The sequence below is a fragment of the Anas platyrhynchos genome, chromosome 2, assembly GCF_047663525.1.
Source record: "Anas platyrhynchos isolate ZD024472 breed Pekin duck chromosome 2, IASCAAS_PekinDuck_T2T, whole genome shotgun sequence".
NCBI lineage: Eukaryota > Metazoa > Chordata > Aves > Anseriformes > Anatidae > Anas > Anas platyrhynchos.
The window spans coordinates 39396161-39411568 of record NC_092588.1 but is presented as its reverse complement, the minus strand read 5'-3'; the positions used below and the strand labels follow the sequence as shown (position 1 = coordinate 39411568).

Below are 15408 nucleotides of genomic sequence, written 5' to 3'. Positions count from 1 at the left end.
GGTTTCATTTTGAACACAGAGCCAAAATGCAGGACAGGCATCAGTGCACAGGGCAGGACTTGCCTCCTCTTCCTCAAGCTGCTCCTGCTGTGCCAGGAGGCACATCTCTGCTCCACACCACGGCTGCCACTGAGCTCCTGGTTTTAATGTCACCTCAGAAACGAATTAACAAATTCTAACAAACTTCGAGAGAATCTGGCAAGTAATAAAAAGAATGGGGAAGGAGAAGGACCGTGAGACCCTGCTGCAGGTCAGAGGTGAGGTCAAGTGTAAGAGCAATGTGGAGGAACTTGTGGAGGATTTGCTGGCAGTAGCAAAGCCCTTGGCTGCCTTTCTGCTGGATGAATTCCTAAATCCACTCATCTGTTTTGGGAAAGACAAGGCAACGCTTCTAGAGTTAATCATAACCAATTTATGCTTCCAAAAGTGTCAAAACATGATATATGGAGTGTATTTTCTTGACTAGCTTGTCCTCTTGAATACAATGGCTTATATTTATTGTTTTCATTGCAGTGCGAACATTGCCTCGTGTGACTGGAATGAATAACACCTTCCGTTTTTAATTAAGCTGTTAGAGATTTGCATTTGTGCTTGTTGAAGCCATCACTCTTCCTTCCTGGGTTATCATAGCTGCACCTTGGCTCAGAGGAAAAGGTGAGCGAATTATTAAAAGATGGCTGCCTAATTGTGAATTAATCCACCTGCTGGGAGTGCTAACTAAACTTGGTGGCTGGCACCTTTTCCGTGGCACCAACCTTGTACCTGTACAAGGTACAAGGTTGGTGCCTGTACAGCTGCACCAGCTGGCTGGCTCTGTCCCAGGATCCTCGTATCTGCATACAGTACGTGTAGGTACAGTATAATGCATGGAAATTATTTATGAGAGCTTCCATTAAACGAATTTCATAAAATCTATCTGAGCTACCTTCCAGGGATTTATTGAAGCCATCTGCATGTTGGGCCTGCAACGTATAAATGAAGTGCTGTTTGCACCTTGCTTGTAAGAATTCAGAGCAGGTGAACTTCTGCAGTATCCCCATGGTTTCCTGTGATGCCTTTTGAAGCACCGGTTTCTCTGTTCTCACGGCTGAACTCTCAGGCCAGAACAAGATGTTGCAACACATGCCAGAGCTTTCCCAGTGTTGCTCCTTTGCTTCTTCACAGGCACACTTACTTAGTGGCTGTGCTCTGGGAATTTGGCTAGCAGACTTTCTAGTGGTCTGGGCTGTAATGAGAGCATCTAGTGACTCTGGCAAGTGCTTGTCTCCAGTTCTTCATAAACAAACCCTCTACTGTTGAATTGGAAACAAGGGTTGCCTGTAACATTTTTATGTGTGCATTAAAAAAAAAAAAAAAAAAGCCAGCACTTGTGAATGTTACATGTAGGAACAGCTACTCTCAGTGCAGGAAAACAAAGCATAACGAATTGCACGTATATAGCCAGCCTCTTCCAAAGAAAGGCTGTGAAGTCTCCACCCTTGGAAATAACCAAAACCCCAATGAACACAGGCTTGGGCAACCTGCTCTGACTGGCCGTGCTTGGACAAGAGGAGTTGGACTCAATGATTTCTAGAGTTCCCGTCCAACCCTAAATAATCTGTGAGAAAACAAACAGGTACTAAAAGAACAATAGTAATGATTGACCTTCCTAAAATATATTAGATCACAGGGTTAGAGACCAATTGCATTGTTTCTTTGTATAGGAATATGTAAAGCGAGAAACTGTCGGAGGAACAGTAGATGGACTGACAAGATGCCAACGTTTTGAAAAACCTTTTACAGCAGTAAGTCTTTTCCAAAGGCCTAACAGCTTGGTCTTCATTAGTTCATGCTTCAACCTGACATAATTTCCCTGCTTTGTGAAATTACTTGTGCTTTTCTGCATATCTGGGGTGTGCACAGCATACTCTGCCTTCTGCTTCTTTCATCTGTAAGCAGAATAGCAGTACGTAACAGCACACACGTTGACGGGCATAGGTTTGCATATACTGATAAAGATTTTCACTGGGCTGGGAGCTCATCAGACCACCTCTACCAGCAGATCCGTCAGACAGTCTGCCCAACACCCTGCAGAGCTATTTCTTCCATGGGCCTGCTTGGGAGCAGCCCTACCACACATCACACCCTGCTCTGTGCGGTCTCTCAGGCTTGCCTTGAAGGGAGCTGGCACAGCAACTTCCTCAACCCATTTCTTTTTTTTTTTTTTTTTTCTTTTTTTCTTGCAAGTCCTGACAAAACCTCGCCCTGAAGTGGTACAGTTTTGGGCAGCTTTTAAACGTCAAAATGACATAATAGAATTTGCAGCTGCTTGTAGGCTCCCAAATCCAGGTCAGGCCCTGGAAACTGGGCTGGGACCCCAGTAATCAGTGATGAGAGCATTTCAATTTAAACAGCAGGTATTACAAAACACGTTATTATGTGTCACTGAAGTCGTAATAGCTTTGTCCCTCCATTTTGTCTCCCTATTTCTAGCCTTCCTAATGTATATCCCAAAGCTTCGCATTAAACTGAAATAATTTCTTCTTCTGTTGAAAGGGAACCTTCCGATGCACATCTGATGAAGCCATCAAGAGCCCCTGTTATTATGTGCCATAATAGCCCACAGAGTATTTGATTAGAGCATTTTCCTCATCACACCGAAGAGCTAAGAGATATTATCTGCCTCGGGAGGCTAAATGGAAGACTTGAGGGATAAAAAGGTCTGATGTTGTTACACGCATGATCTTGTGACTGAAAACATCGCAAGGGATTAAGAGAGCTCGCTGGATGTATGGAGTGAGTCAGTATATGTAAATTAGCTTTGTTTACCAACACTGATGTCTTGTAATTATTCTATCCAGCTACACTTAAACTTAAGAATAATCTAGGGAATACTCCAGCTGTGATATGATTGCTTTCTTATTTATAACAAATGTTGTTTTCTTTATAAATGGAAAAAGGAACTGGTGCTGATAATGAAGTGCCTGTTTATACCCTAGCAGAAGAACATTAATGTTACCTCCAAGCCCTAGCTGTTCTCCAGACCATGACGTCCACTCAGACCACTCACTTGTCTGAAATGCCCAGGTTGGTGGGACAACTCTTCCATGTGAGCAAACAGCCCAACAGCTCCGGCTCTGCCTGAAACAAAATAAACTGCTCTTATCCTCTGATGAACTTTGTCAGCTTCGTGCTGTATTTTTTTTTTAAGTGTTGCACTAGGAAAAAAATAGAAACAGAAGAACCATGTGGTGCTATGGAGACATACTGTTGAATATAGCTGGCTAAGTGCATGTAAGGTGAGGAAAAGATAAAGAAGGAAGAATTGCAGGCCTAGGGGATATGGGATGTGTGATGTTGGCCTGCTTCCTCCTTTGCTTTTATTGTGGCAATACTGATGTAATGCCATCAATCTCTGACAGTAAGCCCCAAATACATATTTATCCTGCCTGATAGATGTATCACTTTAAGAAAATGCTGCTTATTTTGGTGGTAGAACAGTTGTTATGGTGACTCCTCTTCTTCCCTCATTTAATACAGGAAGCAGAGAACTAAAATAAAAATCGTTCCATTTATGGAATTTAAAAGAAACCCACTCTGCGGCTGTAATTCAATAGAGAGATGTTTCAGAATATTTGATGATGTATTTATTTTATATTATTTGGCTTTTCATTTGAAACTTGGAATTTTGTGGAACAATGTAGTAATAGGAATGTATGGAGGGAAATGTATTTTTCTAAGGCACATACTATATCATCTGTTTGTATTTGATATTTATACAGAATTGTGGATATTGAATGTACAAATACTTTTTTGCATGTTAGATACCTAATGAGTAAAGGTTACACAGGATTCTATTTCGAGGACTTTATTAGGAAATAAGCTGGATTTTTTTTTTAATTCTCATATTTTTAAATTATACACCATTTTTTACTTTATGCTATGGGTGCTAACTATAACCATAGTGTTATTCTATTAAACAGCAATTCCATAAGTTCTTGATGGTATCTGTTCATATGCTTTGCAGGCTTTAAGCATAATACCCAATGTGCTTCTTTAATTACATTTTTTCACTTAGAGCTGTTTCTAAAGCATGCTTAGAGATAGATGAAAGTCTCCGTGCCTGTAATGGAGCATCCCCCTGTCAGCAGCAGGCTATTTGCTTAAAAAGTAGCTCTCCTGGCAAGAGGGACCTGTATTTCCTCAGAGTGCTTCAGTGTGGGACAGATGCAGTGCCAGTGCCACCTGCTGAAATGCTCCCTTAGGAGATGTCAGGGTGTACAAAAAGGGTTTTCCAGCAGGTCTACACACTTCATATCTGCCCAAAAGAGCCACAGATTTGTCTTACCAAAGACACGAATTCAAGTGCTCCTGTAAAGGTCGCTCCTGGTGCCGGAGTGCAAGGCTCTGTTCCACACCTGTGTGTGAGCACAGGCAGCTCCCAACCTGCTGTGCTGGGCTCATGCTGGTATGCTGAAAACTCCTCTCCTGCAAGCCTCACAGCTCTTCTTCCTGACTTTTTGCCCTTACCATACTGCCCATAACCCATGCTTCCTCTGAAAACCCCAAAAAGCACCATTCTGTGCCCACTGATCAGCCCACAGAGGCTGGTCTCAGTTTTTGGGCAGAGCTACCTGCGGGACCTGGGTGACAGAGGTAGCCAACACTCTCGTGGTCTCAGCCCAAGGGACCTATTTCCATGCTGAAGGGGACAATTTGCTCTGGCGTCCCCACACCCTGTCATCTGCTGTCAGCTCCAGGCTGTTCCCAGCCTTGTTCCTTTTTTATTCCTAAAGCTACACTGGCTTAATTAAATGCTACATTTTGGAAATTAAATGAGATCAAGACCTGGCATCCTCTGCATGGAACCCCAAAACTCAGTCCCAACACAGCTCATAGCAATTTAGCCCAGCTTAGTGAAAGCTGCTTAAACAGGTTTGCATAGGCCAAGCAGACAAACAGAGACAGACAGACAGACAAACCCCGAATCAGCCTGAGATCCACTTTAGATCAAACAGGTGGTTATGCAGCTTATGTTCAAAATGTAACCAGAAAGCCTCAGATGTCTTTAAGACTTATGAGCTGACTTTATTCTCTTTGACCATTTCTAGCATACTAGTCGTAAAGCCCTTCAGCTGATACCTCACTAATCTAAATCAATAATGAACAGGTTAAAATTGATTTGAAATGGAGACATTTGAACTGAAATATCTTAAAATTCCTCACTTATGGGGACTCAGTTCAATTAGCTTGTAACTTTCATATCACACTATTGAAACTATTATTTGTAAACATTTAGCTGGCATTTACAAATATTTTATATATTTCCAGGAATATTATGAAGATGGAAAACCATGTATTTCTGCTCTTTAATGATGAAATGTTAGTTTGAAGAAGGAAAAAAAAAAAAAAAAGATGCCTGTGAAACACACACACAAACTACAGAAGTAAGTGAACACCCGCATCGTGCCTATTCCTCCTGATCCATCCATAAATTCACATTCTAGTGAAACACATGTCAATCTATGGCCTTGGAGGAACGAAGAAACAAAACCATAGCCCACCACTAAGATAAAGAATGCCTAAGCACATTCTTAATACAATTTTCACCAAAAAAAAAAAGAAAAAAAAAGAAAGGTTTGGATGTGTTGGATGTGATGAGGTGGTTTCCAGGACGCTGCAGTAGCCATAGACACAGAGCCAGAGAAAAGGAGACTCTACATCATCTGGTTGTAGAAAATCATTTTATTATCATTTAGGACACAAATACTAACAGCCACTTAACTAGAGTAGATGAATATCACAGTGGTATTAATAAAGAGATAATTAGACATGGAATTAAAAGTGAAATAAACAAAGCTGGGGAGGAAAAAAAAAAAATAGAAAGAAAGAAAAAACAACAGAGATGAATGATGTCTTGGATGAGAAAAACAAGCCCTATTTAAGGAATAGCTAATGAGACAGTTTGAGAATACATAAAATTTCTGTCATTGTTTACTGTAGTGGCAAACTAGGCAGGCACTACAGCAGGCACATACCTGGGCTAGAAGTATGGGAAAATGAACCAGCAAGAATTTGTAACCTTATTTTATGTAAGCAAAGAGGCAAAATGTTTAAAAACACATCTGCAGCTCACTGCAACACAAAAACATGTCCCAGTACATTGCCATGCTTAGCGATATATCAAACCAGAGGGAAATGAAATTCAGCCTCCCCTTCTTCTGTGTTGCTGCCAAGGGACAAAAATATACCATAGGTTAAGGCTTCTCTGCCAGCCCCAGCCAGTTACAACATAACATACAATTAACTTTCACAGCTGGACACAGGCTTTGTCAGAAGCCTGGGGGAAACAAAAAGTCCTGTGTGTTGAATGTGGTTGCGAATGTACATTAAATATATCTCATTAAATCCATTCTGAGTTACACTTGTTGCTAGCTGGGTTAGCCAGCCGATGATGTGCTTACAGGATCACATGGGAACAGTACAATATGATCTATCTAGTCAATAAAAACACTTAGCTTCCCAGGTCTAAATTGTTTTTGTCATTACACTGTATGCAGCCACACAGAAATCATGCATTTTTTTTTTATTTTTTTTTTCTTTCTTTCCTGCCTTTGGCTTCAATCCTGGCCGCAATTACACACATGCTTACAATTTATCAACAAGACTTATTCTACCTAAGTGTTTGGACCTAGCCTTTTAACTCTCCATGTTAACTCTATCATGTTACTGCACATACCTGTGCATATGGCTATCAAAACCCTACGACTGCAGAATTATGCTTCTCCCCAGAGATGTGAACTTCCCCTGTGAACTGGGGGTTTTAATATTCCTCTGTTACTTTCTCTCTGCTGAGCTCTGTTGGCAGAAAAGGCCATAGCAGAGGACAAGCCAGGGAAATGCATTCCCTGACAGGGATGGCCTTTATCACAACCAGATCACACATAGGGCCTGGGATGTTCCCCCAGCTCCTTCTTGCCCCTCACAGGACTTAAAAACCTGAAGCATTTGGACTCAAATTCATCCGCACTGTTGTGCTTTCAATACAAATTCCCCAAACCACTTTTTTTAAAAGGGACAAGCGCCTAATGATACTTGGGCTTCTGATCACAGCCGTTATATATCTAGTCCAGCAGAAGTGGTTCTTATCTTCTCTAGCAAGTTTTACCACAAGATAAGGTGGCAGATACCAGCTGAAGTGAATCAAACCAGATTTAATCATTCCATCTCTGCTTTTGCAACTATTTGCAGATGAGCCCCTATTTGCTGTATCGACCCCAGTAAATTTCATGGTAATTTTGGCACAAACTTGAGTAAGGCTAGGATACAGACACCAAAGAATGTTATATATAGAGAAATGTTTTCTTCATCTCCAAGTAACATCCTGAATAGTAGCAAAGACAACTTTAATTTGTCTTTACATTGTACTAGAATAATTTAATGCCCCCACTGATAACTTAAACAGTGCTTGCTTTGTCCAGAAGGTTGAAGCTGGTGGAGAATGAGTAAATTGTAACTTCACAGATAAAGACGTGAGAGTAAGCATAACTGTCTTAAATTTCCATGCAGAAAAACACAATTAAAATGCATTTCTATAACAAGTAGGTCATCCATTTAAAATAACTCCTGGGTATCAATGTGTGCCTTTTTTTTTTTTTTTTTTTTTTTTTTTAACTTCTACCTCTCATTTTACAATCAAATTCACTTGACATTTTCTAGGTGCATCCAGACAAAGTTTGATATTATGTGTACAACAACCCTGTGTGAACCATGTAGTTTCATATTCCATTTTAATTATGTTTTTACTTGTAATTCACAGCATGATGTTGCTGCTAGCAAGGAATAATATCAGAACACTCCTGAGACTACTTTAATATGTGTATGTTCCTGTAGAAGTGTTATGAATCTAATGGATAAAGAGTCTATTTTGTTTGAAGACTCACAACAGTTCACCTTTAGCTGTTCTCAATGTTTCCCCAAACCTATTAGCAGGAAAAGTTTGGTTAGTTCTTATACTCTTGCATCTTTTCTAAAGTAGATTTTCATCCAAGCTATTTTGTAAATAATGGAAGCCAACAGAGTGTGGGAAAAAAAAAAAAAAATCAACACCATCTTCTGCAAGTTCTCCATGGAATAGCTTTTTTATGAAAATTTATCCCAGTATATATTAGTATGTAGGTCCATACACTTAATCATCAGTGCTACAAACTCTCCTTAAAAATAAATAAATAAATATGGCATTAATATGACGTGATAGTTTCTTTGCTAACACAGGTCCCAATATCTGTTTGGACTTCCAAAAAAACTTACCCTAAGAGTTAGGCATCGGATACAAGAGTAAACAATTTAAATAGTCAGCCAGGAATTAAAATGCTGTTCCAAATCACTGTAGATGTTACATGTAACCCCAATCTCTCTTAAAGGCCTTAAAGTCCTCTCTTATAATAATTTATAGATTATAAAAAGCATACTCATACAGAGACCTTTCTCCAAGATAAACAACACCGAGGAGCATTCCCAGGCACAGGAACTGAAATCATTTACACTCTTAAATGTTACAAGAGTCTCTGGCACGTTTTTGACACTGGCTGATTTGCACTTTCTCCTGCAGTTCCCAAGCAGAGTTTGGGAAATAAAACAAGCCAAGGATAATTCCCAATAGGCAGCTCATCTGTTTTACCAGGTAAGAGAGTGGCATGGGATATTTGGCTTCAGTTGGCATCACTGCCGCAGAATGAGTCCAGGAAACTTTAATTCAATGAACTATCAAGTAATCCTGGTCCACAGTGAATGGAACTAAATTAGTTTTACAGTTAGGATGCTTTGGGGATGAGAGCAGCCTTTAGTTTACACTTCAGGTCATATACAAAGAACTTTTATTTCACTGCAATGTGTTTGACTTCAGGTAGAGAGATAATCCTTCTGTGGTCCTGGGACTTCAATAACAGCATCTGCTTATCTGCTTTGTCGGCTGGTTTCATCTCTGTGCATGGCCCCAGTAAAGAAGTTTTTCACTCTTTTGATTAGGGAACAGTATTAGATATGAAAGCTAACTTGATACCTCATTGTTGCCATGATTTCTTTCAAAAAAAAAAAAAAAAGGAAAAAAAAAAAGGAAAAAAAAAAAAGGCCTAGCAGATGTAACACCCTGGTTTATATTCAAGGCCATATGAACCATAAGGTTCACTGCGGTGTTCTTGAACTAGTGGCTTCTGACAGGACCCTGCCACACAGCAAAAGCTTCACCCCCCTTAGATTCCTGAAACTGGATGCTCAGTCATGTAGAAAATCAGCTCCCCTTCATGCCTGTTTGCAATTTATATAATTTGAGAAAGACTCATTTCAGCATTTCAGTAAATACATTTTACAGTTCAGATTCAAGGTTCCATTGTCAAAATGATGTTCCTGGGTGTGGAAAGAAATAATTGCAGGCATTTCCAGGATGCCAAGCTGTACATGAACTGTACCCTTCTCACACACAGACAGCTAGCTATTGTCTACTGATATATAAATGCTTTGTGCCTTTAGTGACGTGTAGGTCTGAACTTTTTGGCTCTGGACCTGAGGACTGCTCTTATCCCTCTCGACTCTTTATTTGTAATTCTTTCTTCCTGCTGCAAGTTGCTCAGAAGGGAGATTTTTCATTGTTTCCAGTGGCTTCTTCCTTCCCCAAACTCCTTTTACCCCAACGGCATTTTCTCTGACCTGCACAGTTTTATCTGTCCCAAATTAGGCTTCTTGGTGCTTTATCCTTGCTTTCTTCATCAGAACACTTACCTCAGCCTGCAACAGGAGACTTTAGACAACAGCTTCAGTGTGCTCCCAGACCATATTAATTAGTCACCAGGATAAGTGCTTTTAGAAAGAGGGGGAGAAAAATATATTCTTCAGACTTTTTAGAAATCTCACTCTGAAGGGATGTATCTTTCCCCAGAACAGCTCCTAGCCAGACTTTTAATTATGAAAGCCTCTGCCTTGGAAAGAACAGGACAAACTCTGCAAAGATAAATTAGTTCCTCAGGAAGTCTGAGAGAATATAAAAGAGAGACTGTCCCTCTGAGATCACAGTGAAGGTATAAAGGAGCTTGTAACAGCATTACATCCTAATGGAGTCCTTCTGCCAGGCAGGAATAACTCTGCAGGCAATATTACAAATCACACTCAGCAAAAGTCTGGTATGGCCTGAAACTGAACTTCCTTACATTATATCTAAATGTGTTCCTGTTGCCTCTGCTGTGGCAATATCCACTTTCAGCGGATTTAAACATAGCCAAAGTGATGAGAGTGGGGTTTATACAAAAGCCAAATATTTACACAATGGAAAAAATATTGCAGACATTGGCAACGGAGAAAATGCAGAAGCTGTGTGATAGGAATGCTCAGTGAATTTGTGCTATCCAGAGTTTTATATTAATATTGTCTTCTAAATGCAACGCGTCAAACATCACTGAGAATGCTTGCTTTAAGTGGTGGTTATGGTGTGAGCTCTCTTTGCTTTCCAGCAGGGCTGGGCAAACAGGAAAATCCTAGGTCTTGTGAGCATTTTTTCTCTTTTGAATAATGCATATCCATAGGTACTCACACACCAAAGGATGTCGAAGTGCATTTTAATGATATACAATCACTAACACTGACATGTAGCTACTTTGAGGGCGAAAGATGACAGGTAGCTCATGTGGTATGGCAGAGCTGCAGTGTTCAGGGGCAGGGAGACTGTGGCCAAGGACAGAAAGGTGAAGTTGAACCATGTATTAATCAGGAGAGTTTTAATGTCTGTGCCGCTCAGACAGAAACACAACTTTTGAAATCTGGTCTTGAATACTCAACATTTAGCAAGCCGAAGGGAATTCAATTTATCCAATGCAGAAAGAAGAGACAATTCAGTTTATCAGAATAGTTTTAGCAACTGCTGCTAGAAGTGCTACCAGCTGTGATATTTAAACTTTCATCTGAAAACCTGGAAATGCCTCTACCAAACCTAAGCACTACTGCCACTGCAAGTAATGCCTAGCACTTCTGCAAGCATTCTCCCATGAGTCTGTGAACAGTCTGAGAATAAAGGGTGCTTTCATCATGCCTACAATGGGATGTGACATTTCATCTACACTATACTTTCTCAACCACCAGAACAGCTTCGACAGTGTCTCAACACATTGTCCTCAACTTCCTTCCTGTGCACAAAGACCTCAGCAAGGACCTTTGTGGCAGAGAACTAGTCTACCCATAATCTTTGCAAGATGCTAGGCTCTTGAGAGCATGCCTGGGTCCCACGTTTTGTGTGTTGTCACCCCATGGATCACTGCATCCTCTTTTGATTAGCAGAACCCCTTTGTTCACTCAGTGTACCAGGTCCTTCCAAGGTGTTTTTATGACCTTGGGGTTACAGAATATATCCTACAATTCATGCTGGGACATCTTGGAGAAGAAAAGGTGATATAAAACTGGGACTTGCTTTTTAGGGTCTGAAATGATTCTTGGGGTTCATTTCTGATGGTGTTATCTCAAACAACTCTCAAAGCTGGTGTTACATGATGTACAGCATCAAAAATCACTAGCTATAGAATTTTCTATGTTCTTCATCTTCATACATATAGTTTGTGCTATCTCTTGCAGTAAGACTTTCTCCTTCAGAGACTAAATAAAGAGTTACCATATAATTTTAAATGGCTAAAAAGAAAATTAAGTCTTATGGAGAGCAAAGGGCTGGAGAACACTTTGGTCTTCTGTATAATGCAGTCATTAAAATGAAAGCATTTTTTGCCTTGATTATGGAGGATGTGTATCCACAATTGGACACAACCTGGGAAATCTCTCTGATTGATGAAACAAATCAAGAACAATGAGAGCTGCCTTCAGCGCATGGAAGAAAACCTACAAAAAGCAGGTGAACTAACTTTGGAAAGGTCAAGGGCTATGATTTGTAAATGTCATGTCAAAGAAGTCTAAGTTGAAGTTCATCTTCAGGAAAAAGAAACTATTGGTTAGAGACTCCTGGCAAAAGGTTGTTGGAAGTACTTTACTTCAGGGACCTCTGTAGAGTGTGAGACATTTGTAATCCACGAAACATGCCTGAGCTGTTCTCAGCTTCACTCTTTCATACACAACAGAATAAGATCAACAACATGGAGTCCATAGCTCTTTCAAAGAGTCTCTGAGACCGATGACTTCATGTAAATTTATCAGATTTCTGAGTGTTCCAAGCTGGTTTGGAAGACAGAGCACACAGAGAGAGAGGAAGCTAAGGGTGATAATATTAATTTCATCATTTCCCTTAGGATTTGCAGGGCTCAGATTTTCATGGGAAAGCTTTATTTTCCAATTAAACTCATCTATACTTCATACTGCAGCGTCAGGACTGTTTCCTAAGAAGTATCTCAGAGTAGCTCAGGGGCAGTATACTCCATGTCATCCAATCCATCGCCCAACAAGTCATTAAAGTGCTGTCATTCAGCCACATACAAAGATGTTCTGGCAAGAATGGCATGAGAACAATAAAAATATAAAGCTTTTAAAAATTCAGTGTAATTCCAGTCATAATAAACATTTCAGAAAAACTGGAATCAGGGTTTTTCATGGTTTTTTTTGAGTCATGGGGACTTCTGATTCATACTGAAGTGTGTAGTACTGGAGTTGTTAGAGCACTGGGCAGCATCATATATAGTCTTAAGTCACACATTGTGCTTTTAGTGCATCAGACTGCCATTGCATTTGTTCAGAGTGGGAACAGAATACTCTTCCTGACCAGCAAACTTCAGGACGCTTGTCTCATTACATTTCAGTGTGATCTTCCCTCTGCTCTGTGTAGTGTCTGCGGTTACTGATATCTTCTTTAGTCCCTTGCACTATTCACCCCACATGGCACAGAATATTTCAGGACAGGAAAATACCTGTACAATTTTGAATATATTTTCCATACAGTGGGGATATATACTCTGCACACCTCAACTTTGCTTAGAATGTTTTATGATCATTCAAAAACACCAGCCCTGTACTTCATGCAAGACAGTTCTCTAAGGTTCATAAGTAAATCAAACAAGTTACAGCCAAAGGGCATGCAGAGAGCAGATTGTTTACTTCTCTCAAGAACAGCAATACAAATTTTTTTTAACTTCGTGTCTAGTTGTTTTAAGAGAAAACCTTTTTTTTAAAAAATTTTTTTTTTAAGAAGTTCTATTATAGATTTATTATTTCTACAAAGAATGTATTTCATTTATGTCCAGAAATAAAGAAGACATTTTTTCTTATATCTTGAGAAGGAAGTATACATGGCTTAAAGTTTTTTCAGATTGCCAGAAGAATGTTTGAGTATCAGTGTAAATGAGAAACAGGTCCTATGAGAATCAGGTATTTAGAAATTCTGTATGGATTTTCATAAAAACGTTCCACTTAAGAATATAAAAATGAATTAGTACCTGAAAGATATTGATTTCTTAGGTATTAGGATAACGAGATAGTATGAATCCTTTCTAACCCGGTTCTTCAGGTACAAAATTTGAAAATTTTGTGTAATGCATTCACGTGAACTAACAGTATGAGACCTGAAATCAGTGTAGATGAAATGTCAATGCTCATCATTTCAGATGATGTGCCAATTACTTAATGCAAATGTTTTGCCATAGCATTAATCAGGAAATGTACACTAACATTAAAATCATTGATATTTCTAAGTTTAAACAGAGGTTGAACTCATACAATTTCCTAGAGACTAATCAGTATGAAATCTATTTACTTTGCATCTGTTCACATCAGTTGAAGCTAAACATCAGGCATTTGATTCTTCATGCAAGTGAGTAACCATGAGAATTTATTGAAAAGAAAGCAAGAGAAGAGAAAGCATATTCTTCTGTCTTACTGCTAAAAGAACCATCTCCTTGTTCTGTAATAAGCTACAACACCTAATATATCTCTGGTATCTTATTACATTTGCTCCAGCACAGTTCATTTCATTGTACAGCAGTAGAAAGAATGTAAAGTCTCATCACTAGTAATGGATACATTTTAAAGCATTGCCTGGGAACTGATTCAGATTCTTTGACTTTCATTATATAACTTATTTATATATACATATATATATATATATATTTCTGACAGTTGATAATGTGCAGAGGTTGATATATTCAACACATCTGTTTACATAATATTCAGTACCTGGGAGCACATGCAAATATTTTAAAATAATACCTGCATTGTAGTGAGGAATGTGTCCTCTTTATTTTTTCTTTTAATTGTATTTTTTAAATTGTTTTCAAGCAACAATAACATACTCATCAGTGTGTAACATGCCAAGTAAGACACTAGAATGGGGTAAAGGTATCAGATTATGTGGTCTGGAATAACATAATTGAAGTACTTTACTGCACAGGCAAGACTCTAATGTTAAACAAAAGAGGGCATAGAAGAGAATTTAGACACTAGACCACTGGGTGCCCACATTAATTAATCGTTACTGTGTTTTGGACTATTTTTGCTGAGATCTTTCCAGGAAAACTCTGCTCTAGAGGAGCCAAATGTTATGGATGCACTATGCCAATACAATATCTACTTGATGTTTTGATTCATTTCCACTGCTGAATTTTCTATGTTGTACATTTAACATTGCTTAGAAAAATCCCATGATATCATTTCCTTTAATCAAACCTTTTTCTCTCTTAGCTTGGAAACAAAATGGAGTGGATAAGTCTGAGTCTAATACCTTCTCCCTCCTTAAAGATGTGGCACTTGCACTCTTTGCCAGTTCTACCTTCAATATCTGCATTGATATTTTTGGACACAACATGCAATGTGATCATGACTAGCAAGTACTGATTTAATCATATTGGCTTCCCCAAGTGTTTTCTGTCTCCTAATGTTGTTTGCCTACGGAGCTAATGATAACATTTTCCCCAGTCATCTCAGCTAAGTCTGCTCTATTGCACACAGCTCTGTTCAGTATGTAACCACATGACATATTCTTGGAACAGAGTAGAATAGGCTCTTGTATAGGCTTTTAAGGCTTTGCTGCCTTTGGTGAATCTGAATATAAATGTCTATGGGAAGAAGAGGCAAAAAGTTATCTATTCTCTTCATCATTTTTTAACATAACAAATATCAACAAATTTAGCCTTAAGTTCATAAAATTCAATGTTTACAAAATTTCACAGTTCAGTCCTACCTTGACTATAGCCTCAAAGACAATTCAGGGAAAATTTTTTTCTTAGTATAAATAGCCATAATACTCACAAAATAAATCATTACTTACAAGGTTAATTTGGTGCGTCATGGGACAAATCCCTCTGGGCTACCACCTTTCACAAAGGGAACACGGGGAAGGTTGCTAGATGAAGCACTTACAGCTGAAATATTTATGCACTGTATGTATATAGGGAAAATGCAACTGTAGGCATTTCTTCTCCCTAGGCGTTTGCATGACCCAACACTTACAGTTACATC

At 39.1% G+C, this 15408-nt stretch overlaps 1 long non-coding RNA gene across 1 annotated transcript; it reads left to right on the top strand.

Annotated features, from left to right (window-relative positions):
- Positions 1-406: 406 nt before the first annotated feature.
- Positions 407-3845, top strand: LOC140001700 (uncharacterized). Its single transcript, XR_011807191.1, has 3 exons — positions 407-654; positions 1704-1784; positions 2536-3845. It is a non-coding gene; the product is annotated as an uncharacterized lncRNA (long non-coding RNA).
- Positions 3846-15408: the final 11563 nt, after the last annotated feature.